The sequence below is a fragment of the Capricornis sumatraensis genome, chromosome 6 (genome assembly GCF_032405125.1).
Source record: "Capricornis sumatraensis isolate serow.1 chromosome 6, serow.2, whole genome shotgun sequence".
In the NCBI taxonomy this organism is placed as follows: Eukaryota; Metazoa; Chordata; class Mammalia; order Artiodactyla; family Bovidae; genus Capricornis; species Capricornis sumatraensis.
The window spans coordinates 105,848,512-105,876,323 of record NC_091074.1 but is presented as its reverse complement, the minus strand read 5'-3'; positions in this window follow the sequence as shown (position 1 = coordinate 105,876,323).

The following is a 27,812-nucleotide window of genomic DNA, read 5'->3' as shown; positions in this document are numbered from 1 at the left end:
GTGCCTGAGAGAACTGAAACGAGGTGTTCAAAGAGTTGTACGACAATGTCCATAGGAGCATTGTTCATAACAGATAAAAGGTAGAAAATAGACAAAAGGAAACAATCCAAATGTCCATTAACTAAAGGACAAATTAAAATGGTATATCCATCCAATGGAATATTATTTAGTGATAAAAGGAGTGAAGTACTGATACCTGTCACAACATGGTTGAACTCTCAGAACTTTAGGCAAAGTGGAAGAAGACAGACACAAAAAGCCACTTAATGTATGATGCCATTTATATAAGATGTCCCTCTATATAAATGCATTTATATAAAATGATAGCTTAAACCCATAGAGACAGAAAGCATGTTAGTGATTGCTGGAGGCTGAAGGAAGTAGGGAGTAGGGATTGCTTAATGGGTACAGATTTCTTTGCGGGGTGATAAAAAATGTTCTGAAATTATATAGTGGCGGTGATTGTTCAGGGTCATGAGTGTGATGGAAAGCACTAAATTGTATACTTTAAAATCATTACAAGGATGAATTTTATGTTATATTTCAATGGATTTTACTTCGATAAAAGAAATAAAATAAAATGGGTCTGCAGGTAGAGGATAACTGGACTCTAAAACCTATAGAATTGCTACTTCTAACTCACCTACAGATGAACTTGAGAACCACAGAAAGCAATACTGGGGCCTGAATCCACTGAACAGATACAATTGTTCAGAGTTATCAAATCACTGCTCATAGGATTCCTTGAAGGATTCCTGAAGGATTCCTTCAGACTGAGCACTCATCTCTATTGCATGAAAAATGACTCTATTCCTATGTAGATCTTTGGGGAAACGTTTATTGCAGGGAGCAGGAAAGAGACCTGCTTATGGTAACTGCAAAGCTACCATTGAAGGTAGCAATGTTTATTTAGTGACCAAAAGCTACCTCCTCATCTGTCTACCCTAAAACCATGGGCTTATGACAGCCAGGACTTAAAAGGGGTTGTCCTCCCATGATTTTGCGGGGAAGAGGACCCAATGTGAGGTCTCTGGGGGGATCAAAGAAAGCCACAGAAGGAGGACTGGAAGTTGTGATGTGAGCTCTGCATACTCTGGGGGCAGACCCTCTGGCAGGCAGCTCCCCCCAGAGCCCTGAAAAGGCTGCAGGAATAAGGCCTCTTCTTATTTCTAGCTGTGAATAGACCTCTAGTGGCAGCTGCTGAAATTAACCTGCTCTCTCTGGAGCCTGGGCAGTGCCCCCTCTGTAAATGGGCATCATTCCTTTCTCTCAGAGCCCATTACTGGTTGCAGCCAGTCCAACAGAAGAACAAAACATCTCCAGCAATGTTAAACCTCTTGTCAGTCTGGTCTGGCTAAACATGCTCTTTAAAATCTCTGAGCCAATTTTCTTTATTGCCCAACCTCTCTGCAGCTGAACTGTGGACAAGGAAGTTGCCCTGCGCTGACAGCCATAAGCCTTCCTTTCTATTGGGCACTGGGAAGAAACCCAAAGACAGGATTTCTTCTGTGAAAGGAGTTTGGATGGGAGGCACGCTTGACTCTTTTACCGAAGAAAAGATTGCCTGTGAACGGTGATATTTGAATTGGAATTAGGTTCAAGCCTCAGCGGGCCTAATTCCTATTTTCTTATTGGACAGTCTTTCTCAAACTTGTGCCAAACAGTGTCCCAGGGTCTCATCCAAGGAGGCTGCACTGCCTGCCTCTTCCTCTCCAGACAGATGATCCTGTCCTGCTCTGTGTTCACACTTCTATTTTGGCACTCCTGGTACTGAAGTCATTCATTCATTCAACAAGTATTTACTGACCTACTTTGAGTCTGGCACTGTTCTAGGTGTTAGGGATAAGGTAGCGAGTATAAAAGGCAAAGTGTTGGTTCTCATGGGAAGACAACAAAATAAACACGCACACACAGAGGGACACACACGCACACCAAAGAATGGCTACCCACTCCAGTATTCTTACCTGGAGAATTCCATGGACAGAGGAGCCTGGCAGTCCATGATGTCACAAAGAGTTGGACATGTAATATATATCATGAGTTATATATATATATATATATATAGGCTTCCCAAGTGGCACCAGTGGTAAAGAATCCGCCTGCCAATGCAGGAGACACAAGAGACTTGGGTTCGATCCTGGATCAGGAAGATCTCCTGGAGGAGGGCATGGCAACCCACTCCAGTATTTTCGCCTGGAGAATTCAATGAACAGAGAAGCCTGACAGGCTACGGTCCATGGTGTCACAAAGAGTCTGACATGACTGAAGCAACTTAACACACGCACACACACACACACACACACGTGTGTGTGTATATACATAATACTTACATGTGTGTATATATGAAGAAAAATAAAGCTAAGTAAGGGAGACAGGGAATGCAGGGGGTAGGTGGAGATTAGTATTTTAATAGGTTGGTTAGGGAAAGGCTCTCTGATTACCTGACATTTGAACAGAGTTCTGAGAGGCTGATGGAGAAAACCACACAGAGGATATTGTGCAAAGGAAGGGTATGCTGTGACTATATTTTAACCAGATGACTCTGGCTGCTTACAAGGAGACCAGAATGGGAAGGAGCACTGGGAAGCAGAGAGACCGGCAGGAGTCTATCGCTGGAATCCACGTGGAGATGAGAGTGTCTCTAAACAGGGTGGATGCGGGGGCCATTCTAAAAGGTGGTGAGATATGGGAAACGTCTCAAAGGCAGACCTCACAGGGTGGGCTGATGCGTTGGAGAGAAGGGGGAGCCAAGGATGATTCCAAGTGTGGCTGCCTGGAAGAATAGGGTCCGCATTTCCAAAACTGGCAAACACGTGGGAGAGAAGTTTTAAATGGGGAAACCAGGAGTTTGGTTTTGGACTTGTTAGGTCTAAGATGTTATTTAGACATCCAAGAGGAGATGTCTAGAAGGCAATTGTAGATAAAAGTGTGGATTTCAGGGAGAGGTCCAGAGCTATAAATCTGAGAATTGTTGAGAGTACAGCTGGCATTTTAAAGCACAGAGCAGAATGAGGTCATCATCCGGGGAGTGAAATTAGATACAAAAGAGAAACATCCCAAGAACTGAGCTCTGGGACAAAGGGGTTTTCACTGTGGGCCAGCGAGCGAAGGACACAGAGAATGAATGCTAGGAGAGGCAGAAGAGAACCACAGAGAGCGATGGCCTAGAAACCAAGTGAAGACAGTGCTTCAAGAGAGAGGGAGTGAAATGAGCAGAGAGCTGAGAAGAGAACTGAGGACTGACTGTTGAGGCTTGCAGTGTGAAGTCACTGGTGCCCTTGTAAGAGCTCTTCCCGCAGAATAGTGGGCTAAAACCTGATTCGAGTGACTTCAGGAGAGAAAGGGAAGAGGTGAAAGTGAGCCTTGACAGATCCTTTGAAGAGTTTTTCTGTAAAAGAGGACCTGAAAAACAGGCATGAGACAGAGAGAACTGAAGTCCTGGAGGAGATGGGAAGGGATGGGACCCATTGTACAAGTGGAATCGTTAGGCTTCAAAAGGAAGATGGACATAACAGTAATTTTTCCCCCTCCTTTAAAAAAGAAAGTCTGAGTCATTTTCTTAATTCACACCTACTATTATTCTGAGCTGTAAGCGGGCAAAGATGGACAGGAGAGGCAGTGGGTTAACATCTGTCTCTTGAACTGGACTATTTGTGAAACACCATAAAATATTGACATATGAAACCTAGAATAGCTAAGTATATAAGACATCGTTCAATACTAGATTCTAGCATGGACGAGCACTAAAAGGTGCCATAGGATAAAAAAAAATTATCTTGAAGTATTTCCAACATGAGCTTAATGTATTTCCATGAATTGGCAAAGACCCACTATGCTGGTTTTGCAGCTGACACCTGGTCCCATCTGCAGAACACCAGGGTGCCATAGGTTCAGGGATTGCCTTGGCTGTCTAGAGAACTGTACAGAATTCAGAGGAAACATCTTAGGTGTTGAGGTAATCCCTCCACCAACATCCAGAGACTCTTTGAATCACAGCTGAGATCTCCTAAAACCAATATCACCAGTGTTGAGATCACCCAACATTGGCTTGGCAAGGTTGGACCAACTTTGCCACTAGGGTGCCCCAGAGGCTGGCTACGTTGGAAGGTGTGGTCATCACAGAGACCTGGGCTTAAATTTTGCTTCTGCGACTAACAAACTGTAGGACGCTGGGAAAATCCATTCACTTCTTTGACCCTCAGTTTTTTTACCAGTGAAATGGGAAAAAATAATGTCTGCTTAAAATGGTTATCATGAAATTTCAATTAGAGAGCACATCTCATGGGCTTCTCTGGTGGTTCAGCAGTAAAGAACCACGTGCAATGCAGGAGACCTGGTTTGGACTCCTGGGTTGGGAAGATCCCCTGGAGAAGGAAATGGCAACCCACTCCACTATTCTTGCCTGAGAAATCCCATAGACAGGGGAGCCTGGTGGGCTACAGTCCATGGGGCTGCAAAGACTGGGGCATGACTTAGTGACAACAATAACATAAAGTGCTTACTGCATTAAAAAGTATTTTAATACACATTAGCTCACTTTGCATCTCTTCTCCTCCATTGGGTTTTTAAATTTTTCTTTATTTATTTGGCTGTGTCAGGTCTTAGATGCAGCTTGCGGGATCTTTGGTTGCAGCTCATGGACTCTATAGTTATGGCGCACGGGGGCTCAGTAGCTGCACCTCTTGGGTTTAGCTGTTCTGTGGCATGTGGGATTTTAGTTCCCTTACCAGGAATCAAACCCTCCTCCCTTTCATTGGCAAGCAGATTCTTAACCAGTGGACCAGCAGAGTAGTCCCCTCCACTGGATTTTTAGAACTAACCAAAAAAAAAAAAGGAGCTAGCTTAGTATGGGGGGCAGCAAGTCAGAGAAAGAATTTCTCAATAGGGGACCATGTCTGATTAAGAGCTAGGATTTCAGATGAGCTCAGCGTGATTCCATCAGAATTCCTGAATCTTGAAGTGCTTTGGTTTTTTCCTCTGTAAAATAGTGTTAATGACTCCTACCTCGATGAGTATCTGCTAGGACCAACTGTTTTCATATATGGAAAACAGTGTCTCAGTTACATGTTCATCCATTCTCATGTATTGGAACAGCACATATCAGAAATAAATGCTCAATAAAAAGTGAAAATATTAGTCACCAGTCATGTCCAACTCTTTGTGACTCCATGGACTGTAGCCCATCAGGCTTCTCTGTCCCAGGCAAGAATACTGGGGTGGGTTGTCTTGGCTTCCTCCAGGGGATCTTCCTGAACCAGGGATTAAAACCAAGTCTCCCACATTGCAGGCAGATTTTTTTTTTTTTTTTTAACCATCTGAGCCACCAGGGAAGCCCATAACTCTCTGCTATTTAGGGAGAACAGGCAGGAACCCCTGTTAGATGCAGGGGGTTCAAATGTGATTGAGGCATGGTCTCTGCCTGCCAGGAGCTTACTGAGGGAGGAGGAGTGGCAGATACATTACCAATTACAGTAGTAAAACTGGAAAGCCCTGGAGTCAGCTGGGGGCCACAGGCACTCATATCCCTTGCCTGCTGCCTCTGGAGTTTCCTTTCCACGTCACGCTCTCTCCTCAATCCCTCTCTCTTGAATTTCTCCCAGGTTCCTTATTCCTCTCCCTCTAGTATGTATTATAGCTTTCTCTTTCCTTCACTCACTGAGTGGCAGTCAGTACTGGGATCCTGAGGTTTTGCTTTCTACCCTAGCTGGGCTGATAGGGAAGTTTCCAGCAAAGGTGCTAAGAAAATATATATGAGTATTTGGAACATGCCTTAGTAATATGCTGGGGGTTGCTGGTATGATTCCTCAGATCTGCACACTTAGTCTAGTAAAACCTCTTCATGGCTTTACTGATTACAGATATTATAACATTAAGCATAAATGCATAACATTGGGTATATCCCTTTAAGATAGCCTTCATAATAACTGCATAGACTGTACTGTAGTAATTTTAAAATTAAATTTTACATTAAAGGATAATACGTGTGTCAAAAATTGAAATAGTATTAAAAGGTCTATTATAAGACAATAGCTGATTTTTGTCCTACCACTTTGTTCCCCAATTCTCCTACTTATGTCTTTTGGAATTTACCTCCATATTCTGCTTAGGAATATGTGCTTGTACAACTATGCTACAATTCATTGGAATTATCTGTTGGCTTCCTTTGATAATGGATGAGATTTAGGTTTTCTTAGACAAACACCAACCCACTTCTTTTTCCCTTCATCCTCCCAAAATGGCTGCATCACATTTTTTTGTTAAATCAGTAATTAGAGTTTACATTATTCCGATTATATATCACTCCTTGCCGATTCAAGTAATATACTATGATTATGTTTCCTTTCTTATACAGCTGGGCTTATTTTTTAGTCTGGAATTAACATTTTGCTTTCCTGGTGGCTTAGGCGGTAAAGAATCTGCCTGCAATGCAGGAGACCCAGGTTCAATCCCTGGGTCGGGAAGATCCCAAGGAGAAGGAAATAGCAACCCGTTCCAGTATTCTTGCCTGGAGAATCCCATAGACAGAGGAGCCTTGTGGGCTACAGTCCATGGGGTTGCAAAGAGTTGGACACGACTGAGCGACTAACACTTAAACTTACAATGTCTTTTCTTAATTTTCTTATTTGGTATCGTTTTCATTTATTTTTAAAATTTGTTTAACTTAAAAATGTTTTATTATTTTAAAAATTATTTGTTTGGCTGCCTTGGGTCTTAGTTGCAGCACATGGAATCTTCGTTGCATCTTATGGAATTTTTTCTGCAGCATGCAGGCTTAGTGGCCCCATGGCATGTGGGATCTTAGTTCCCCAACCAGTGGTTGAACCGGCATCCCCTACAATGCAATGTGAGTTTTTAACCACTGGACTATCAAGGACATCCCTGGTATTATTTTTGTATGACTCTCTTCTCCTTTAGGCTTGAGAGCCTCCAGGACAAGGATTATATTTATCATATATATTTATCTTTGTATTTCCAGACTAGCATAGTAGCCGGCAGTAAAGATACTGAATATATGCGTGGATGATTGATGGGGTGGATATTTTAGTTACTTGTGTTTCTCCATAGAGGCACTGTTGGCATTCTGATAGGACAAGTCTTTGTAGCAGGAACTGTCCAGCATGGTGCAGGAAGTGATGGGTCCCTGGCCTCTGCCCACTACAGGGCAGCAGCTGTCCCCAGCCACTGTGTCAGCCCCAAGTCACTCCTACATCTCCCCTGACACCCTTTGCAGTCATGGTACCACCTGTGCTTGAGACCAACCACATCCAATGCAGGTGTCAGCACCCAGGTGGGTCAGTGTGTTTGCCTGATGCCAGAAGCCTTGGAAGTCCAGCATTAAGAGCCGACCAATGCTGACAGCTGTTGCAGCGATGGGTAGGGGGAGAGGGGTACAGGTCCAGGATGGTGCAAAAGTTTGAACTGGGCCCCCATCCAGAGAGGCAAAGCAGGGCCAAGCAAGGAACAGTCACTGTAGCAAGACAATTGTAGTATCTATGCCTATTAGAATGTTTTGAGATATTTCCCTTTCCCATTCATACACCCCTCCTTGGGAAATCACACTTGCCCCCCTCATGGGGAGCAGCCCTATGAACCATGTGATGATGGCTTCTCAGCACCCACCTGACTGCAACAATGATTAGGAGCCTCAAGTAACAAGATAATTCATTGGCTGACTGGTGCCCTTTCAGATTTTCTTTCATTGAGTAATTCAACCAACAGGCCAGAGGCTGTAGTCATTCAGTGGTGAGTATTTGAGCTGAAAGCTCACATAGACTTGAGATGAAGTTTGCAACATGACGAAGGGGAAGCCACAGCACATGTAAGTCAGAGTTTTGGGAGAGCACATAAACTGTGATTGAGAACAAGAGGAAGCCAACTGTTAGGCCAAGGAGAGCGTGACTCAGCCCTGCAGGAAGGAGGGAGGTGAGAGCACGTGGCCCTGGAGAGAGGGGGAGGGACAGTAGCTTGTTTATTACCCTTGGGTTCCATGAGACTCCCTGCTGACTTCCAATTACTCTTCTTATCTTATGTAGCTGGAGTGGTTTCTGATTCATGCAACCAGTGACATACACTGACTATAACTCCATGGTTCGATCTGCTATCGAGGTCCAGTCTCATGTCAGTCATAAAAGCCGGGAATCAAGACCCAGAGTCAGGGAGGAGAAGGAGGTCAGTGAGTCGTGGTGAAGTGGCTTTGACAATGCCAGAGCCGATCCAGCTTCCTCTTGGGACTGGGGAGCATGTATGGTGGTAGGAGACAGCTGGGGGACGAGACCTCCCCGCCTGAAGAACAGCGTGGGCGCAGGAACTGCTGGGAGCTCCCTTCAGCCTCACACAGGGCATCCGATCCATTTTGCCTTGGTCTACTTGGCTGATAATTTCGTCTTTCAGCCAGAAGCGGAAGAGGCTTGGGGAACTTCTGTTCTGGACCTAATTCTGACCAACTAGGAAAAATTGCTTGGCAAAGTGAATGTGACAGAAACCTTGGGAAAAGGCAACAACGTCATCCTGGTGTTTGTGAAAGCTGAAAAGAATGGAGGCTGGGCAGTTAGACGTCTAAGTCAGTGACCATTCATATACTTATTCCGCTTATGGAACACAGGCTGTGCTGGCAACATTCTTGTGCTGGGCTACAACGTGTAGCAAAGCAACGTTGCTCCTTTCGGGAGGCTTATGTTTTACAGCAGGTAAATGAATGAACAAAATCATTTCGGATACTTTAAAAGTGCTACGCAAACAATAAAACAGGTAAGGGAAAAGTGCTGGGCGTGGCGTGCGTCTAGATCTGATGGTCAGGGAACCTACCTGTGAGGAGGGGATATTTGAGCTGAAATTCAAGTGATGAGAAAGAACCAGCCAGCATGTCATAAGAAGGACCAGCAGGCACAAAGGAATCCGGGGTAGATCTGGCTTGGTCTGGTCAGCAGGGGTCCACGACCTCTGGGATCAAATGCCTGATGATCTGAAGGGGAACTGATGTAATAATAGTAGAAATCAAGTGCACAATAAATGCAATGTACTTGAATCATTCTGAAATCATCCCCCTCTATCTCAGTACGTGGAAAATATTCTTCCATGAGCTCGGTTCCTGGTACCAAGAAGGTTGGGGACCACTGGTTAACAATATAAAAGCAGACGCTTTTCCTTAGATTGACAAGCTCTGTGAGTGTGCAGAAGCGTTTTGCTATTACAATTAAACTTGGGAGTCAGCCAGAAAGAAAAACACCAATACAGTATACTAACACATATATATGGAATTTAGAAAGATGGTAACGATAATCCTGTATGTGAGACAGCAAAAGAGACACAGATGTATAGAACAGTCTTTTGGACTCTGTGGGAGAGGGAGAGGGTGGGATGATTTGGGAGAATGGCATTGAAACATGTATAATATCATATAAGAAATGATTTGTTAGTCCAGGTTTGATGCAGGATACAGGATGCTTGGGACTGGTGCACTGGGATGACCCAGAGAGATGGTATGGGGAGGGAGGTGGGGGGGGGTGGTTCAGGATGGGGAACACGTGTACACTCATGGTGGATTCATGTTGACGTGTGGCAAAACCAATACAGTATTGTAAAGTAAAGTAAAGTAAAAAATAAATAAATAAACTTGGGCAGCCAAGCTCATCATCTTGGAGAAAATTCTAGGATAGATTTTTTTTTTTTTTTTTGCTTTACAATATTGTATTGGTTTTGCCATACATTGACATGAATCCGTAGGATAGATTTTTAAATAAATAGTTCTTGATTCCTACACAAAAACTAATGGTCATTAGTGTCTGATTTGTGACCACTTCTATATCTAGATCCTCTCCATATTTTGCAGGGGTTGGAGGGGGGCGGTTTAATAGAATAATAGGGTAGAGAGAAGCAGACAATGTATTTTGATTTCAGCAAAGTATTTGATGATATCACATGTTATTTTTATGGACAAATTCTTATTTATGAAAAATTCTTATTTAGCCCGCTGAATGCAAAATATGGTCTTATAAAAGAACGTCCGTTTGATCTGTGATTCCAGAAGCCAAACTAGAACCAAGGGTTGGAAATGACGGGAAAGCATATTTTAACTCAGTGCTAAGTTCGACCTTTCAAAGAGTAAGAGACGTCCTGAAGCTGCTTTGGAATTAGGACACAGAGGAGTGAGACTGACGCAGCAGATGGTGACTGTTTGGGGGCCTGGTCTCAACCACCATGCTAATCTAGGATTATATGATTTGGGAGAAATAAATGAACATGACGTACCATTTTCTCTCTCTGATTTAATAATGCGTGAGTCCATGCTCAGTCGCTTCAGTCATGTCTGACTCTTTGCAACCCCATGGACCATAGCCCACCAGGCTCCTCTGTCCATGGGATTTTCTTGGTAAAAATACTGGAGTGGGTTTCCATGCCCTCCTCTGGGGATCTTCCCGACCCAGGGACTGAACCTGTGTCTCCTTCATCAGAGGCAGATTCTTTACCACTGAGCCACTGGGGACGCCCATGATTTAGTAATGATCTCTCCTATTATAAAGGAGATATCATTCACCCAGAGGAGAAACCTCAAAGCTTTCTCCCCCATCCCTCACCCCCATATTCCATCTAGTCTCCAATGCCTTCTCCTCATTTATATTCCCACTGCCCTACTTAGACTCCCACCAACTTTTGCCTGAACTATCGTGTTGACCTCTTCATTGTTCTTCCAAACTTCTGCTCGCTCCCCTCATGACTTCATTCTTTGTATGTAGCCAGAATGACACTTTAGAAAACAGAAACGACACCACACCCCTCTATTAAAATCTCCACTGACCCTTATTTCCCTAAGGAGAAGCTCCACAAGTCTTGGTCTATCCCTAGGCTCCAACCTCATTTCCTGCATATCTGTCCTCCTCCAAACATGCCATGCAGGCTTAGGCCTCTTGTTGGTCCAGCCTTTCAAGCTCTCTCAAATGCCACATCTTCAAAGAAACCATCTTGCTTCCCTAAGCAAGAATAATTACTTTTCTACTTTTATTCCAACTCAATAACGTCTCTCATTAATTACATAATGAATTTACTCTTTTTGTCAATCTTGCACTTTTCATTCTTTACAATTTACTAGTGGTGCCTGCTATGGACCTGCTCTGTGCTTGGTGTTAGCAGAGAAAGGTTAGTACTAGTTTATTATGTGGCTGGTATTTGATATGTGTTTTATATCCATTATTCCAGCCTTAATCCAATGTTGTTCAGTTGCCAATGAGTTACTGTTATTATGAGATAAGAGACATTATCCCAATGTGATAGGCCTATGATATAGTTACTGTTATTATCCTGCTTTTAAAGATGAGGAAACAGGTTTAGAGAAGCTCACCATGATCATGTGGTTGGCAAGGGCCTGGGCTGGAATTTATATTCAGAGTTCAGATTTCTAATCACTGTGTTAGGACATCTTTTCATGACAGATGAAGAGACACAGAGAAAACTTCGCCCCCAGAGAGTTCAGAGATTGATGGCTTCTAGCTGCTGAATGTCTATACTTAGTGTTCCTATATTTCTGAGACCATATTTAGCCATTTCCATATCAAGTCTGCCCATTGGATTTTAAGCTCTTCAAGGGCAGACATGGCACCATACCATCATGTTCATCTCCCATCTCCCAGGCACAGCGTTATTCTAATTACATTTGCAGACTTGAGTTAACAAATCATTAAATGTGTCAGACCAACTATGCTGCAAGTTTTCCTGGGTAATAGGATTTAATTATATCCAGCTCTGGGCCCTGCACAATGGGGACATTGACAAGCTGGTGCACATTCACTGAGAAAGTGGAGGGGCTGTTTTGAGTGCTATATATAAACACTCCCTTCCTTGGCATTTATTTGGAAAGTATTAAAATAACCTGCGAATGTGTTAGAAGATCTTTCTGTTCCCTACTTTATAAATGATTATTTCAGTCTTGAACAAAGTTGTTTTTTTTTCTTTCTTGCATATTGCATAGTGTTTATATTTGGATAATCAGATAATATTAATAATGAGAAAGCACATAACAGCTATAAAATGGTATTATGCAATACACACTTTCAGAGTCAAGAGGACAGTAGACACAGTGGCGTGGAGACACGTGCTCCAGTACCCAGTAATTAATTCTTCATGGCAACATTGGGCTTCCCTGGTGGCTCAGTGGTAAAAATCCGCCTGCCAATGCAGAAGGTGCGGGTTTGATCCCTGGGTCAGGAAGATCCCCTGGAGAAAGAAATGGCCACCCACTCCAGTATTCTCGCCTGGGAAATTCTATGGACAGAGAAACCTGGTGGGTTAGAGTCCATGGGATCACAAAAGAGTTGGATACGACTTAGCAACTAAATAACAGCATTTATTGAGAGCTTGCTGCGTGCCTGTCACTATTTGGAAGTGCTTTCCATGTATGAACTCATTTATGCCACACAACCCCATTTTACAGCTGAGGAATGCAGAGGCACAAGGTCACTCAACTGCAGATCACTACTGAGCATCTCCTGCATTCGGCTATTGGTCTGCCTGGCTTTTCCATCAACTGCCCCTTCAAAGGCAAGGACAGTGTCTGGTACAGTTCTGTACCTTGGAGCCTGGCAGATTCCTGGTAGGACAGAACCTCACTGCTCTTGTCAGGGAACAGGGCTCCTTCTTATCTGCTCATCTGGGAAAAGCTCAGTGAACACAATGGTTTTGCTATCCAAGGAAGGCCAACACATCCTTCTGGGGCTGACTCAGGGGAAACACTAAGTTAGCAGCATGGGTGCCCAGTAGAATAAGCTGAGCTGAGGGTTGGCTCAGCTTGGTTCTGTAGAGCACAGTATCAAGTCGGAAGGTTGCTGCTGCTGCTAAGTCACTTCAGTCGTGTCTGACTCTGTGCAACCCCATAGACGGCAGCCCACCAGGCTCCCCCGTCCCTGGGATTCTGCAGGCAAGAACACTGGAGTGGCTTGACATTTCCTTCTCCAATGCATGAAAGTGAAAAGTGAAGGTGAAGTTGCTCAGTCGTGTCCGACTTTTAACGACGTCATGGACTGCAGCCTACGAGCCTCCTCCGTCCATGGGATTTTCCAGGCAAGGGTACTGGAGTGTGTTGCCATTGCCTTCTCTGGTTGTAAGGTTAGATGGTTAGAAAATTTCGTAGCCCATCCCTGGCTTTCCTATGCAGCTCGCCAGTGCTTTTCATGCAAATGCTGCCCCCTGTCTTTTAGTTTTTCTCTGCTTGGCTCTGGGGTTCTTCTTACTTTGCCATGTTTTTCTCTGTCCACACAGAAGCTTTCTTGCACACTGCCCCCAACAGTACTTATAATCACCTCTCCTGAGACCAACACCTTAATCTCATATCTAATTCACTGTCTTCCTTTCTCATTTCTCTGTAGCCTTCATTTTACTCTTGCCCTGAGCCCATCTTCCCCTCTCAACACAGGCCATTTCTCCAAATAGGCCAGCTTGGCCACAATCCTCTTCCGGCCTCTATAATCTGAACCACCTCTTTCTCTGTCATTTGTTTACTTCTTTATCTGGGAGCACATCCCATTTATTATTAAATTTCATTTACACGGATCTCAGGCCCCTGTGTGTGATTTCCCGGCTCTCAGCTGGTTGGATTCCTTTTTTCTGTCCCCAATTGCAAGCAGACGTTAGCAATCAACACAGAGCCTCTCTGATAATCAAATTAGACAAGTGGGACTCTGCCTGTATTTTCTTCTTAATCACTGGGCGTGTTAGTAATAATGTCAGCTCAAATAATTTGGCGGTGTGAACCTCTCTCCATGTTATTTATTTATTTTTCCCAGATCTACTTCAGTATCGTCCCACAGCCAAAGAATGCAAACTATGTCCTCATCCAGACTGGGTTTAGAATCTTGATTGTGGACAATGTCAACCGCTTCAAGCCTGGGTGAAGCTCATAATTGGCTGGTAGTACATCGTGCGGGGGATTTTCTTTTTTTTTTTTTTCCCATCCTTAACCCTAGCTGGTAATGAGTTTGTGCCCTGCAGCTAGAGTCTTGATGGCCCTTGACATTTTCCCTTGCTTCAGGAGAGAGGTTACAGCTGTGCCTCTGCTCTTTGCTAGTGGAGAGGCAGGAGAGAGAGAAGAGAGAGGAGAGCTGGCTGCCAGTGCCTCCAACTCCTCAGGTGACCTTGGCCAAGTCACTTTTCTCAGTTGTAAAGTAAAGGGCTCTGATCTCCAACCCTCTCCACTGGAATGTAAGGGGACAATGAGATAATGTTTCTGGAGCCCTTGAAGCCACTTAGCCTAAGGACGCTGTACAGAGGCTGAAGTGTCTGTAGAAATACACTGATAGATACACAGTGAAATTAACAAATGGGAAGCCTGGAAGAAGAGGTGGGACTTTTCCTGCAGGAGGTACAGAGCGTCGGCTTTGTGACATGACAATACAACCAAGTTCTCCACTGGGCAAGCGGGGGCCCTGAAACATCACTTCTCCTCTGAAGTGGCTGGAAAAGGGGGGTGCCAGAAACGAAGGTAGGATCTGTGTGCTCTAAATTAGATTTATGCTGCTCTGGTAGAATGAAGATGGCACTCTATTTGAAGATTTTTAAAAAATGTATATGTATGATTTGTTGGCTTTGGGCAAGTCATTTAATCTAAATCTTACATTTCAATCTGTAAAATGGGGATAATACTACCTCACAGGGGCTTTTCCAGGATAGGAGGAAGAGGAAGGGAACTACAGTAAGTCTCCCACATACGAACAAGTTCCATTCCCAGAGTGCCTTTCTAAGTCCAATTTGTTAGTAAGTCCAACAAAGTTAGCCTAGGTACCCAACTAACACAGTTGGCTATATAGTATTGTACTATAATAAGCTTATAATACTTTTCACACAAATAATACATAAAAAAACAAACAAGCACACAAAAATGAAGTGTTTTTAATCTTCCAGTATTTGTTGTTCAGTCACTGTCGTGTCCAACTCTTCACTACCCCATGGACTGCAGCACGCCAGGCTGCCCCATGCTTCACCATCCTGGAGTTTGCTCAAACTCATGTCCATTGAATCAGTAATGCCATCCAACCATCTCATTCTCTGGCGCCCCCTTCTCCCCCTGCCCTCAATCTTTCCCAGCATCAGGGTCTTACCGTATAGTACTTTGAAAAGTACAGTAGTATAGTATAACAGCTGGGATACAGGGGCTGGTATCGAGTGAACAGGCAAGAAGAGTTACTGGCTGGAGGAGGGAGAGGAGGTGGGAAATCACAGAGCTGAAGAATCATCAGCGATAGGAGAGGCCGGGCAAGCTACAGCTTCACTCATACCTGACGCTGATGACACAGGCTCTGGTTCCTTGCTGGATTCAATTCTATCTACTCTCTTTAATAGAAGATCCAGTGATGTCTGAGGATAGCTCTTGTCTCCTCATCATAGATGACATCCTGGGTGTGAAATAAAGATACTGTACTCTATACAGTACTGTACAGTACAGGACGTAGAAACAACCACATGTGGAGGATCCATGTGCGTGACAACGTGTGCCAGACACGTGAACTAACTTATGCGACTGGACACGCGAATGCACACTCACATCTTTCAAAGTTCACAAAGTGAAGGTTTGTATATGGGACACTTACTGAAACTATGGGGTGCTAGTGACCCGGATCTCCAGAAAAAATAAAAATCCCTGATATGTGGCAACTGTAATTTCTGTGGTGTAAACAATAACACTATGGATGATTTCAGGCTACTAATGGTTTAACCACTGACTGGCAAGATTTCTGATGATTAAGAAACTGGTCTTTGTGAGTCTCTGGTTCTAACACATGTAGGTACCATTCAGGGAGGGCCTGTGTGCAACAGGCCTCATATATGTTGCATTTCATCTTCACAGCTTGCTCCTCAGGTAGTTATAATGAACCCCAGCTTACTGATGAAGAAATTGAGGTTCTGAGATACCTAGTAGTTTGTACAGGCTCTCAGGTTAAGTGACAGAAGTAAGGTTTGAACCCACAGTTTTAAAGTCTATGTTCCTTCCTCTATTCCAGTTTGGGTAGGCATGGCAATCCATGGGCAAGTGTGGTGTAATCTGAAACATATTATAGTGAAGTAAATGACTCCCTTATCTGAGATAGGACAGGATAGAGTCTCACCTTTTGCAGAGTTCTAGGGCAGCAGTACCTAATCTTTTTGGCACCAGGGACTGGTTGTGTGGAGGACAATTTTTCCACAGACAGCAGGGGTGTGGTGGGGAGTGGCATGGTTTCAGGATGACTCAAGTGCATTACATTTATTGCGAACTTAATTTCTATTCTTATTCCATCAGCTCCACCTCAGATCAGGCATTAGATCCCAGAGGTTGGGGACCCCTGTTCTAGGATTCACCCTGGATTTTTCAGATTCATAAGGAATGAGGCCCCACCCCTTTCATCTTCCTGGCCAATAAACTGCCAGATGGAAGGAGGGCCTCTGCTTCTGCTTCTCTGCTGGGAACCCGTACACATTCCTGTCAAGAACTACAGAATGGAAATGGCCATTAAAATTAATCCTGGGAGATGAGGCAAGCCAGAGTTTGGCCAGATTCCAGTGTAATGTGCAATCCCCCAAAGAGAAGAAAGAACATTCCTTCTGAGATGCCGCTCCTCTTTGAACACTTGGCCCTGGTCCAGCTAATGGAGGGCAGAACTCCATGGAGGACTGCCTGTTCACGCTTCCTTACAGCTTTTTCCCTTGGCCAGCCTGGCCTTCATACTCTACTCTTGGATCCGGCCAGCTACTTCCATGCCTCAAACCTATGACACCCACTAACTGGATTATAATTATTTATTTGCCTGCTAGACTGAGCTGCTCTCAGAGCTTGAAAAACCAACTGGCATCGCTGCCAGTCCCACATTTCTCCTAGCCAGAGGCCATCCTCCAATACAGGAAGCACACTTTTTCGCAAGGACTTTGCCCACAAGCAGGGCAGCAGCAGCTCATGTTGACCACCAAGGTCAGTTTTCCTCTGTCCCGCTGAACTCAGATCCTGGGACATCCTTCTCTTTTAGAGAGCCCAGCCCTCTTAACTTGGGCAGCTAACCAGAGGCAGGGACTTGCCAAGTCACCGACTCCTGGACTGTGATTCTACAGCTGGGTGCAGGCACTTGCCAACAGCAGAGTTTCTGGTGTGTAGGTGGCGACCAGCATGGATCCTGTGCAGTGGCAAGGGATGGCCACCAGCCAGGGAGGCAGGTGCTGGGAGCAGAGGGTGACTGAGGGCAGAGGGGGATGTGCAGCTTGGTCTCTGCAGCTCACGGGGCAGACTTGGGAGCTCTCAGTAGGCTGTACAAAACAGGCAGTGGGTTGCATTTGGCCCCTGGACTGGGGCTTGCTGCCCTCTGCTCTAGACAATCAATGAAACAATAAATCAAGCCCTGGTATGCAGTTTTTGCCAATTTATGGGGTACAAATATCCCCACTATGGAGGATTTCAAGCTACCAGCATGACATCACTGAATCTGGGGTTGGGAAGAGATGCCCGGTAGCATGTCATTGGATAGTATTTCTGCCATAAGGATGCAATAGATATGAATAACTCAAGAACATAGCTTATAGTAAAATGTAAAATGACTAGGAAAGGATGATTTTTGAGTATTACCTTTGTTATTAATATAGTTTATTTACTTGTAAGTTTATAGAATTTAATATTTAATAATGGTTGTTGGACACCCAGCTTGCAGAATTCCTGGAAAATCAACAAGTTTAGGCTTGGCTGCAGCATAATAGTGCCCTTGGTTCCTCTGACTACACCAAGCCACATGGAAAGAAAGAGAGAAAAGCCACCCATGACGAGAGATCTGAGAATCAGCTCTTGACATAGAAGTGTTACCCTCTCCCATTCCTTCTCCTGAAGAGGTCTACACCTGGCGTGATGTCCAGTTGTTTTCTCAATCTTAGAACAAGAGCAAGAAGTTTTGTTTCTTGATGATGTGAAGGGAGCCCTTGAGCCACCCCTAGTGGTTAAAGGGTGTGGCCAACATGATTCACACAGAAGCGGAGCAAAAAACAAGGACAAAACCAAGTCCAGACAGAAAGTGTCCAAGATAACTGAAGGACAGGGTGGAGATAAGAGACAGAGGGGTTAACATGTATCTCAGTTGGGTACTGATTGAGTCAGACCTGTTTAAGACTCAGAGTCAGGGTAGACTTATGGTTGGGCCATTTCTGATCACCACCTCAGTCAATTAGGCCAGGATATACTACATTAGGGAGAAGGCAATGGCACCCCACTCCAGTACTCATGCCTGGAAAATCCCATGGATGGAGGAGCCTGGTAGGCTGCAGTCCATGAGGTCGCTAAGAGTCGGACACAGCTGAGCAATTTCACTTTCACTTTTCACTTTCATACACTGGAGAAGGAAATGGCAACCCACTTCAGTGTTCCTGCCTGGAGAATCCCAGGGACGGGGGAGCTTGGTGGGCTGCCATCTATGGGGTTGCGCAGGGTCAGACTTAGCAGCAGCAGAAGCATGCTACATTAAGAGACTTCCCAGGTGGCTCAGATGGTAAAGAATCTGCCTGCAGTGTAGGAGACAGGAAGAAATTAAAAGATGTTTGCTCCTTGGAAGAAAAGCTATGACAAACCTAGACAGTGTAGTAAAAAGCAATGACATCACTTTGCCAACAAAGGTATGTATAGTCAAAGCTATGGTTTTTCTAAAAGTCGCATATGGATGTGAGAGTTGGATCATAAGAAAGGCTGAGTGCCAAAGAATCAATGCCTTCAAACTATGGTGCTGGAGAAGACTCTTGAGAGTCCCTTGGACAGCAAGGAGATCAAACCAGTCAATCCTAAAGGATATCAACTTTGAATATTCATTGGAAGGACTGATGCTGGAACTGAAGCTCCAATACTTGGGCCACCTGATGCAAAGAGCTGACTCATTGGAAAAACCTCTGATGCTGGGGAAGAATGAGGGCAAGAGGAGAAGAGGGCAAAAGAGAATGAAACAGTTGGATGGTATCATGTCCCCCAACTCAATGGACGTGAGTTTGAGCAAACTCCAGTAGACAGTGAAGGACAGGGAAGCCTGGCACACTGCAGTCCATGGGGTCACAAAGAATTGGACATGACTTAGCAACTGAACAATAACAACCAGGATTCTTGCCTTGGAAATCCCATGGACAGAGGAACCTGGTGGGCTATAGTCCATAGCATTGCAAAAAGTCAGACACGAGTGAATGACTAACACTTTCACTTTCACTTCATGCTACATTAAAAAATAATCCCCCAGTCTCAGAGAGCAGTGTAGATACATCATGAATCGGCAGGGAGAGGAAGTGTTGGCAAGGGTAGGTGCTTTGCTCATCAGGATCACTAGGAGACCAGGCTGATGGAGCAGGCTCCTCTCGGATAATACCCACTAAAGTATCAGAGGGAGTGAGCCCTGGATGGTCTTTCACTGGTGATTAAATTCTCTGTCCACTTCTTGCTTCATTATAGAACTCATTGTCCAGAACTGGAATTAGTTACCAGGCCTCATCTAAGCACAAGTGAAGCAGCTCGTACATTCTGCCAGGTAGTACCGTTCTACCAGGGACCCAGAAGGGACTTCGAGGAGGACAGAAACATCTAAAGAGCAGCAGTAGTGGCTGGCACATCTTGAAAAGCACATGACTCATGATGTACCCAAGTAGAGAAGATGCCAAATTCCACGGGAAAGGAAGTCATAACCGAGCTGGATATTGAAAGACAAGGTCCAGCACGCCCTGCGAAGAACGTGTGCAGAGGCCAAAGGTGAGGAGGAGCCTGGGGTGTTGGTGGGAGTGGCAGGAAACGCTGGTGGCTGCGCGGAGGGTTCAGTGGTGGGACGGGATGAGATGAATGGGAAGCACAGGAGGGAGCAACTGGTGCCTAACTTCTGTGCCTCCCTAAGGAATTTAGACTTGACCCTGGGGGCAATGAGAGGGAATGCTTAAGGATTTTAAGCATGGGTAAGACGTGCCCAAATCTACGCTGTAGAAAGAGAGCTCTGACTGAAGGATTGAGGTTAGACTGGAGGGGCCAGTCCTGAAAACAGAGGCCAGTAAGGGAAGATTGGTGGTGAGAGCCTGACCTGGGAGCATGACAGGACGATGAAGACTTGAGATACTTCCTAGGGAGGTTTCCCTCTTGTGATCCCTTATTACTCGATCCTATTTTTTTTTTTTTTTCCTCACCTCTTCTTATTTTGACCCCAGCCCCAAAGAGCTGGAAAGAATCAGAACGGGAAGTTGTTCTTTGCCATATGTGCTGTGCTCAGTTGCTCAGTTGTGTCTGACTATTTGTGAGCCCCTGGACTATAGCCCGCCAGGCTCCTCTGTCCATGGGATTCCCCAGGGAAGAACACTGGAGTGAGTTACCATGCCCTCCTCCAGGGGATCTTCCCAACCTAGCGATTGAACCTGAACTCTTGTGTCTCCTGAATTGCAGGCGGGGTCTTTCCCATATATTGCAGTCATCAGCATGTACCGTGAACACTTCCTTCCTGGCTTCTGCTCCCACCTCCTTCCAGTGCATTCCTCTCCACTCTCCAACACTGTGTCACTGAGGAGGGAGGTGGTGGATCAGTATCTTCATGGGGCTTCAGTGCACCCTCCGGCCAAGAGGGTAGTGCCTGGGTCCTGCCTGCTGGGCACCGCTGCAGTTTCTCAAATACCTTTCGACACTAATTGCAGGAGGACCTTTGAGCACTGGTGCAAACACTCAAATCTGTTTTTTTTCCCAGCCTTGGAGACTGGCCTTCTGTCTCAGTTTCAGCTTCCCATGTATTTACTGCCTGCAGAAGGTTGGCGTTCAGCCATCCACTCCTGGATTTCACAGTGGTCATCAGCTGTCCCTTATTCCAGAGCAGTAGTTCTTGAACATGGAAATACTGAAAAGCAGAGAACGGTGCTTCTAGAATGTCAACTCTGTGAGGACAGGCACACTCTGCTCTTGCTCAGCTTTGGATTATCTGGATCCACAGTTCCAAGAATGGTGCCTGGCACACAGGAAATGCTCATCAGGAAGTGCATTCTGAACGAATAGGTGTGAAATGTGAGTGCCTAGAGAAAATAGCCAGGACGTGAAAACAGCACTTGCCTTTGGGTGGTAGGACTGTTCTGGTTTTTCTGTAAGATAGTACAGAGAAACCCAAAGGAACTTTTCAGCCAACCCAGTATAATATATAATAAGCAGACAAGGGGCCTGTTTACTTGCAGTCATGTGACCTTGGGTAAGTTGCTTCTCCTCTCCGTGCCTAAGCTTCCCCATCAACATTAATACCTCCCTTGACTGTTAGGAAGGTTAAACGAGATCACGCCTGTAGATAGGGAACGCCTGGTGCTGGGGACACAGGAAGCCCTGGATCAACATCACACCGTCACTTTGTTGTCACCGTTTGGTCCTGATCGTGATTGGACATTTCCGTGGATACCTGGAGGCTTGCCTCGAAGGCTCCAAGAGAAGAGGTGGTTGTGGGGAGGACAGAGGCCTGGCTTGGAACTAGCTGACCTGCCGTTTCCTGGCCAAGTGACCGCAGTCAGGGGCAGTAACTTCTGAGCCACTGTCCTTTCTGCGCCACAGAGATGTTTGTGTGAATCAATAAGATGTGATGATGTCAGGTTCCACCCAGGTGTGTGTCATTATTTTTATTACCTAGCAAGTTAAAAAAAATACAAGGAGTCTCCAGGCCTTTCTCCTCTCCTTAATGGAGTTACTGCTCTCCTTCATCACGGACAGAGAGTTCCTGTCTCCAACAGCCACGGGAGCCTGGTCGTGGGGCAGAGCCTGCAGCTCAGGGTGGCTTTTCTGCCAGGCCCAGCGAGGCTCCTGTCTCTCGATAACCCTGGTCCTCCCTTTCTCCTGCCCCAGCGCTTCCCACACAGCTGCAGCCTCATTATCCGGGGGGACTGAGAGCTTCGGAAAGGAGCTTAACCGGAGCTAGCCTTTCAAGTGTTCGTCATAAAGCTTCAAAGTTCACACCTTCGTTAAGATGTGAAGAGTCAGGCCCTCCCCGCACTTCTCCTGGGGCTATTGTTCCCTTCCCGTCCGGCTGCAGAGTCAAAAGACAAGCGGGATTGGTTTTCTTTGTCCAGACAGCTCTCCTAACCAGAAAGGCTAGAACTGTTTGTGAAGAGAAAGCTTGTAACCTGTAGCCCCCTTCAGACCTGCTGGGAAGGTTTCACGGGTGCTGGGGAATTGGGGCATTTCTCAGGGCTGCGAGGCTGTCCCCAGGAGGCAGGACTGGACTTGTTCTGTGAGGTCTTAAGGGAGGGGCCCGAGGACCAGCGGGTGGAAGCAGAGAAGGGGGCGGGTTTCCGAATCCTAGAAGGGAGAGCTCTCTACCCAGCAGAGGTGTGTGAAGGTGGACCTTGGCCATTGGGGCAGGGTGCTCTCCAGGGCAGTGGAGAGAGGAGGGGCCTCACTCTCAGCAGGCAATCTCTTGAAGATGTGAGGCTTTGGCTGTGAAGTTCAGCCAGTGAACTTTGAGGCCTCTTCCAGCCTTGTCATGCTGGGACCTCCTGACTCTGTGACCTCTGCTTCTGCATACTGGACCACTTCCCAGCATTTCCCTTTAAACAACCCTCTGTCCTCCAGGCTCCCAACTGTAGCTGTCTTCATAAACGCATGGGTGGCCTCCTTGGCTCTTCTGTTTTTCTTTTAGCTATTTTGAGAATGAAGCTATAGAGATATCTCAGAGTCTCCTCCTTTGTTACTGAGAAAGCATTTGCTTTCTTGAAGTACATGTCCAGGTCCTGATGGGTCTTTTTCCTATTCACTGTACCCTCCCCAGGACAGGCTGAGGTCAGAGGAGCCCCAGGCACCAAACTTGGGACAGTTGTGCCTGGTTCTCATGGGTAGGAGATAGCTTCACAAATAGATCCCTTTCTCCTTTCCGCTGGGAAAGCATACAAGGGGATTATCTGTGAGGGAATCTGCCCTTTGAATGGTCCTCTTGGTTTCATGATGGGGTTTCCCAGGTGGTGCTAGTGATAAAGAATCCACCTGTCAATGCAGGAGACGTGGGTTCGATCCCTGGTTTGCAAAAATCCCCTGGAGTATGAAACGGCAACCCAAGCCAGTATTCTTACCTAGAAAATTCCATGGACAGAGGAGCCTGGCAGGCTACAGTCTATATATAGGGTTGCAAAGAGTCAGACACAACTGAGTGACTGAATGCACAGCCCTCATTTTCACAAAAGCAGAGACTGGTTTTCAGGTGAGACAACTTATGAGACTTGGGATGTGTGACTGCAGATCACAAGTTTCAAGAGCAAATGTTTTCCTTTCTATTGAGTAGAAAAAGGAAGGTTAAAAAGAAAAAAACTACAGTGTGTTGGGAAGATGATGGACTTTGTAGACAGGCCTGAGTGTGGGTCACAGCTATGGCACTCAGTAGCTGGGGGGCTTGGCACATGCCATGGTGACTGAGCAGCCGTTTCCTCCGGTTTCGTGAGGTCAGGCAGTGGAAATACTCGTCCTGTAAAGTGGCCCTAAGATTTAATGGGAGATGGCCATGGAAGGTTCCAGAGGCCCTTATTAAATGTTAATTCTCGTTCCCCTTTATTATAGTTAATAATCTTTTGGAAACTGTGTTATTGGTTTCTTAATAAGAACATTCTATGTACAATTATTTCCATTTTTAAATGTCCATGCCTGTCATTGAGTGAGAATGTCCTTTGGTATTTTTAGGTATCTCTTCTATGAAATATGTATGTGTCTTCCATTGTGTGTGCAGGGACCTTTGTGGTAGTGGTGTTTGTAAGAGCCCAAAATAGGACCTGGCCTATATGTTCCATAAAGCAGTCAATAAACTGTGATTATATCTATACTAGGGAACGCCAGGCAGCCACTCTAAGGCTGCAGAGTCTAGATGAGCTGCCATGGAAAGACACATTGGGAAGAAAGAGAGTAGCTGCAGCATAAGAAAAATGTGATACTTCTTTTTAAGGAGATGTATGTGGACCAATGCACAGAAAAGGTCCCGGAGGAAACATCAAACCATGGACAGTAGTTTCTAGTGGGGGACTGGGAGAGGTGGATAAAAGAAAGAAGCTCTTATAACTTTCTGTCTATTGGGCTGTGTTGGGATGTTTTACGAAGAGAATATATCTACTTCTTACAAGAGTGGAGAACAAAAAACTGGAGACAATAAGAGGATCTGTGGTCGCCAGGGTTTGGTGGGAGGGAAAACGGAATAAGGGGATTGCAGAGTTTTGAGGCAATGAAAACGCTCTGTATGTTACCATAATGGTGGGTCCATATCATTCTACATTTGTCCAGACCACAGAATGCCACCAGCAAGAGTGAACCCTAATGGAAAGTATGGACTTCAGGCGATTATGGGGGGTCAAGTGGGTTCATTGACTGTAACCAGTGTACCTCTCTGGTGGGGGATGCTGATAACAGGCTTGCCATAGTGTGCCTGGGGGCAGGGGAGATACGGCAAATCTCTGAAGCTTCCTCTCAATTTTGCTGTGAATCTAAAAATGCTCTAAAAAGTATAAAGTCCTAAAAACAAAAAAAGATAATAAGTAAAAGATTGCACCTTTCGCTGCCACTCAAAAGCTTAGGTTGATACTGGCAAAAACAGTCCCATGGATCAAATTAAGCAACTTGCCCTTTCCTTTCCTTTTCAAGGAGTCAGGATTGCTAGGATCAGGGACTTAGTGGAAGCCATTTATTTGGAAATGGAGCTGGGCTGGATGAAGTGGGCTAGAAGGAATTTAGGACACTGCTGACCTAGACTGTAGGAAGAACATTCATTTATTCATTCTTTTATTCAACAAAAGTTTATGAAGGGAGGGCCTGTACCTTTTAGGTGCTGAGGAAAAGAAAGAAAAGCCCCTGTCTTAACAAAACTTGCAAGTGACTGGGCAGAAGCCAGAGTAGGGGGGTATAGATAATAAACAAGCCTTGTTTAATATGAATTCAGTGTTCTGCAAAGACAGATGCTCCAGAACAAAGGGGTGAGGAGTGAGAGTTTAGGTGGATGCGGGGCTGGAACAGAATCCTCAGGGAGACCTCTCTGTGGAGGTGCCGTTTGAGCAAAGACCTGAATCAAATAAGGGGGTAAGTCATACATGAGAATGGAAGCCTTGAACAGAGAATGAGCATGGTGTGGTCTGGAAGCAGCAAGAAGCTGCTGGGAGGTGGTGGCAGGTCGCAGAAGCCTCCTAGGGCATGCCAGGAACTTTGGATCGTTTTTTTTGCACACAGAGAAGCCATTGGAGGGTTTCGAGGGAAGGATGACGTGTGGTCTGGCCACATTTTGTAAAAGGCCATTCTGGCAGCTTTGAGAAAAGAGAGGGAGTAGGGAGGCAGGCATCTGAGGTCTATTGCTAAATGCACAGCTCTTGTAATTTTCCAAGAGAGCGAGGATGCCCGTGTGTGTCATGGTGATAGTGGTGGAGGTGGAAAGAAAGGCTCAGATTCCTGAAATATTTACTTTAGTTATTTATGTGTAGTTTTGGCTGTGTGGGTCTTTGTTGCTGCGTGCAGGCTTTCTCGAGCTGTGGTGCGCAGGCTTCTGATTGTGGTGGCTTTTCTTGTTGTGGAGCACAGGCTCTAGGGTGTGAGGGCTTCAGTAGCCGTGGTGCGTTGACTCAGTAGGTGCAGCTCCAGGCCCCAGTAGCTGTGAATGGGCTCAGTTGCTCCTCAGCATGTGGAATCTTCCTGGACCAGGGGTCAAACGTGTGTCCCCTGCATTGACAGGTGGATTCTTAACCCCTGGACCACCAGGGAAGTCCCTATACAATATTTAGAAGGCAGAGCTCAGAGGACTTTTGATGCTTTGGATGTGCGTTGTGAAGGAAAGAGGGAAGTTGAGGATGAAATGCTTGAGAAGCATTTCCACAATCGGTAGTAACGAGCACTCATGGAAAGCTTTCCAGTTCCCTGCTAGTCTAACTCTGTTTCTGATTGGACCCTCACATCCACCCTCTAGAAGAGAAGTGTTGTCCTTTGACAGATGAAGCGACGGAGGCGCAGCCGTGCTGTGCCGAAGGTCACAAAGCTCCTGCTTAGAGGAGCCTTGTCCTGATTCCCTTAAATCTTGTGCCCAGTTTGCATCCAGTGGATGGTCCTCACCGGGTGTGACATTTTTGCTGGCAGGTTGTGGGGCACGATTGCCAGGAGCTCACGAAGGAAGGTATTTGTGCGCAGGGCAGCAGAGGAGGAAGTTTTAAAGGAGATGGGGTTTCGGCACCTGTTGTTTGGTCCTTTTCAAATGCTGGTGGAAGATGGCTCAAGCTGCTGCAGCCGGGCTGCACCACTAGCAGCAGGTGGTGGCCGCTGAAACCTCCACGGGGTCAGGCCGAGAGTGACTGCCTACGAGCAGGCGCCAGGCACAGTGGGTTACCCTTTAGGTCACTGGCTCGTGTTCCCTAGGTTATTCTCCCCAAAGGCTCAGCTCCTCCCACTATCTCTTTTTCTCTCCTCCTCATCCCTGAACCCACTCAGACTGCTCCCCATCCCAGCTGTTCCACTGAAAAGACACTCCACCTCTCTCCTGGCTGAACCGGTGTGCCCTCTGCTCTCTCCTGCCCTCCTTCTGGTCCCATTCCCCTTCCTTCCGCTCTGCGCTCTCACCCTCCTCTGTGTCACCCCCGACACCAGCATCTCATTTCTCTTCGGCCTTGCAGCTTCCTCCTTCAGCTCATAGTCCCACCCCAAACCTGGGTCTTCCAGCTCCAGATTTTCAGTTCTTACTTCTAGAGAGATGTTCCCAACCTGTATCTCCAGCTGAGACCTCCTGAGCTCCTGAAACCATTGCTGCCCAGATCTCTGTCCTCCCAGGCAGAGATAATGATCATGAAAGCAGCTGGAGCATCCAGGGAATGGAGAGATGGTCCCTCCACATGGACTAGAGATGCTAAGATTCAGAAGGCAGATGCTGAGACCAGATCGTGAAGGGCCCCGAAAGCCACTCCAAAAAGGCAGTGTGCATCTTGGATTCAGGATTAAAAACAGAGGTTTCTGGTCCCAAAGAAATGACTAATTGCATTTTGGAAGAAGAATCACTAACTGTCCCTGTGGCTGGTGGACCGGCCTGGATTTTACTAGTCTACAAGAGAGGGTGAGGAGAGCTGGGAGTGGGCCAGCTTTGGAAAGCATAAACAGACACAGTCTTCTGAGGAGTGGGTTGGATTTCAGAGGGAGTGGGAAGGAGGTGAGGGAGAAGGAGAGAGGCCTCCGCTGGTCTTCCAGCAGCCATGGCTCCTGCTGTGTTGGTCTCTCTTTCTGGGGCAGGATGCGTATCTTGCTCATTTTGTCTTCCCAGTGCTCATTCTTATGGTTCTGAATGGGGAAAAAAAAAAAAAATTCTTCTGGGAGGCCAGATGAATTCATTAATGCTTCACTCTAACCCACTGGGTGAATCAGCATGTTTTCAGTTTGTTTATAGGCTAACTTTGTAGTTTACAGCACACTTTAATTCAAATAATTGTATTTGATTATCACAGTCAGGCAGTGAAGCAGATATTGTGATTGCTCTTTTGCAGATGAAAAAACTGAGGATCAGAGAGAGGGGACATGTCCAGGGTCCAACAGCTATCAGTGGCGGAGTCAGGCCTCGAACTCCTTGGAGTCTTTTGACTCCTTGACCAGGACTTCGATGGCTACTGACTGATTATACCCATTGGGAGGGCTGGAATTTCCAACATCAGACATAAAGAAACTGTTTAGTAGACATAAGCTGCTTTTGTCCCCTCAGTTTGCAAATCCCCCCTTTTTGATATTTGCATTTCTGTTAGTTAAGATACTGTGAGCTGCTGAAACAAACAAGTCCCCAAATGCATAATGTTTCAAGCACAACAAAATACCTACCATGAGTATTCCTGTTTGGTGGGCAGCTTTCCTCCAAGGAGTAAACATT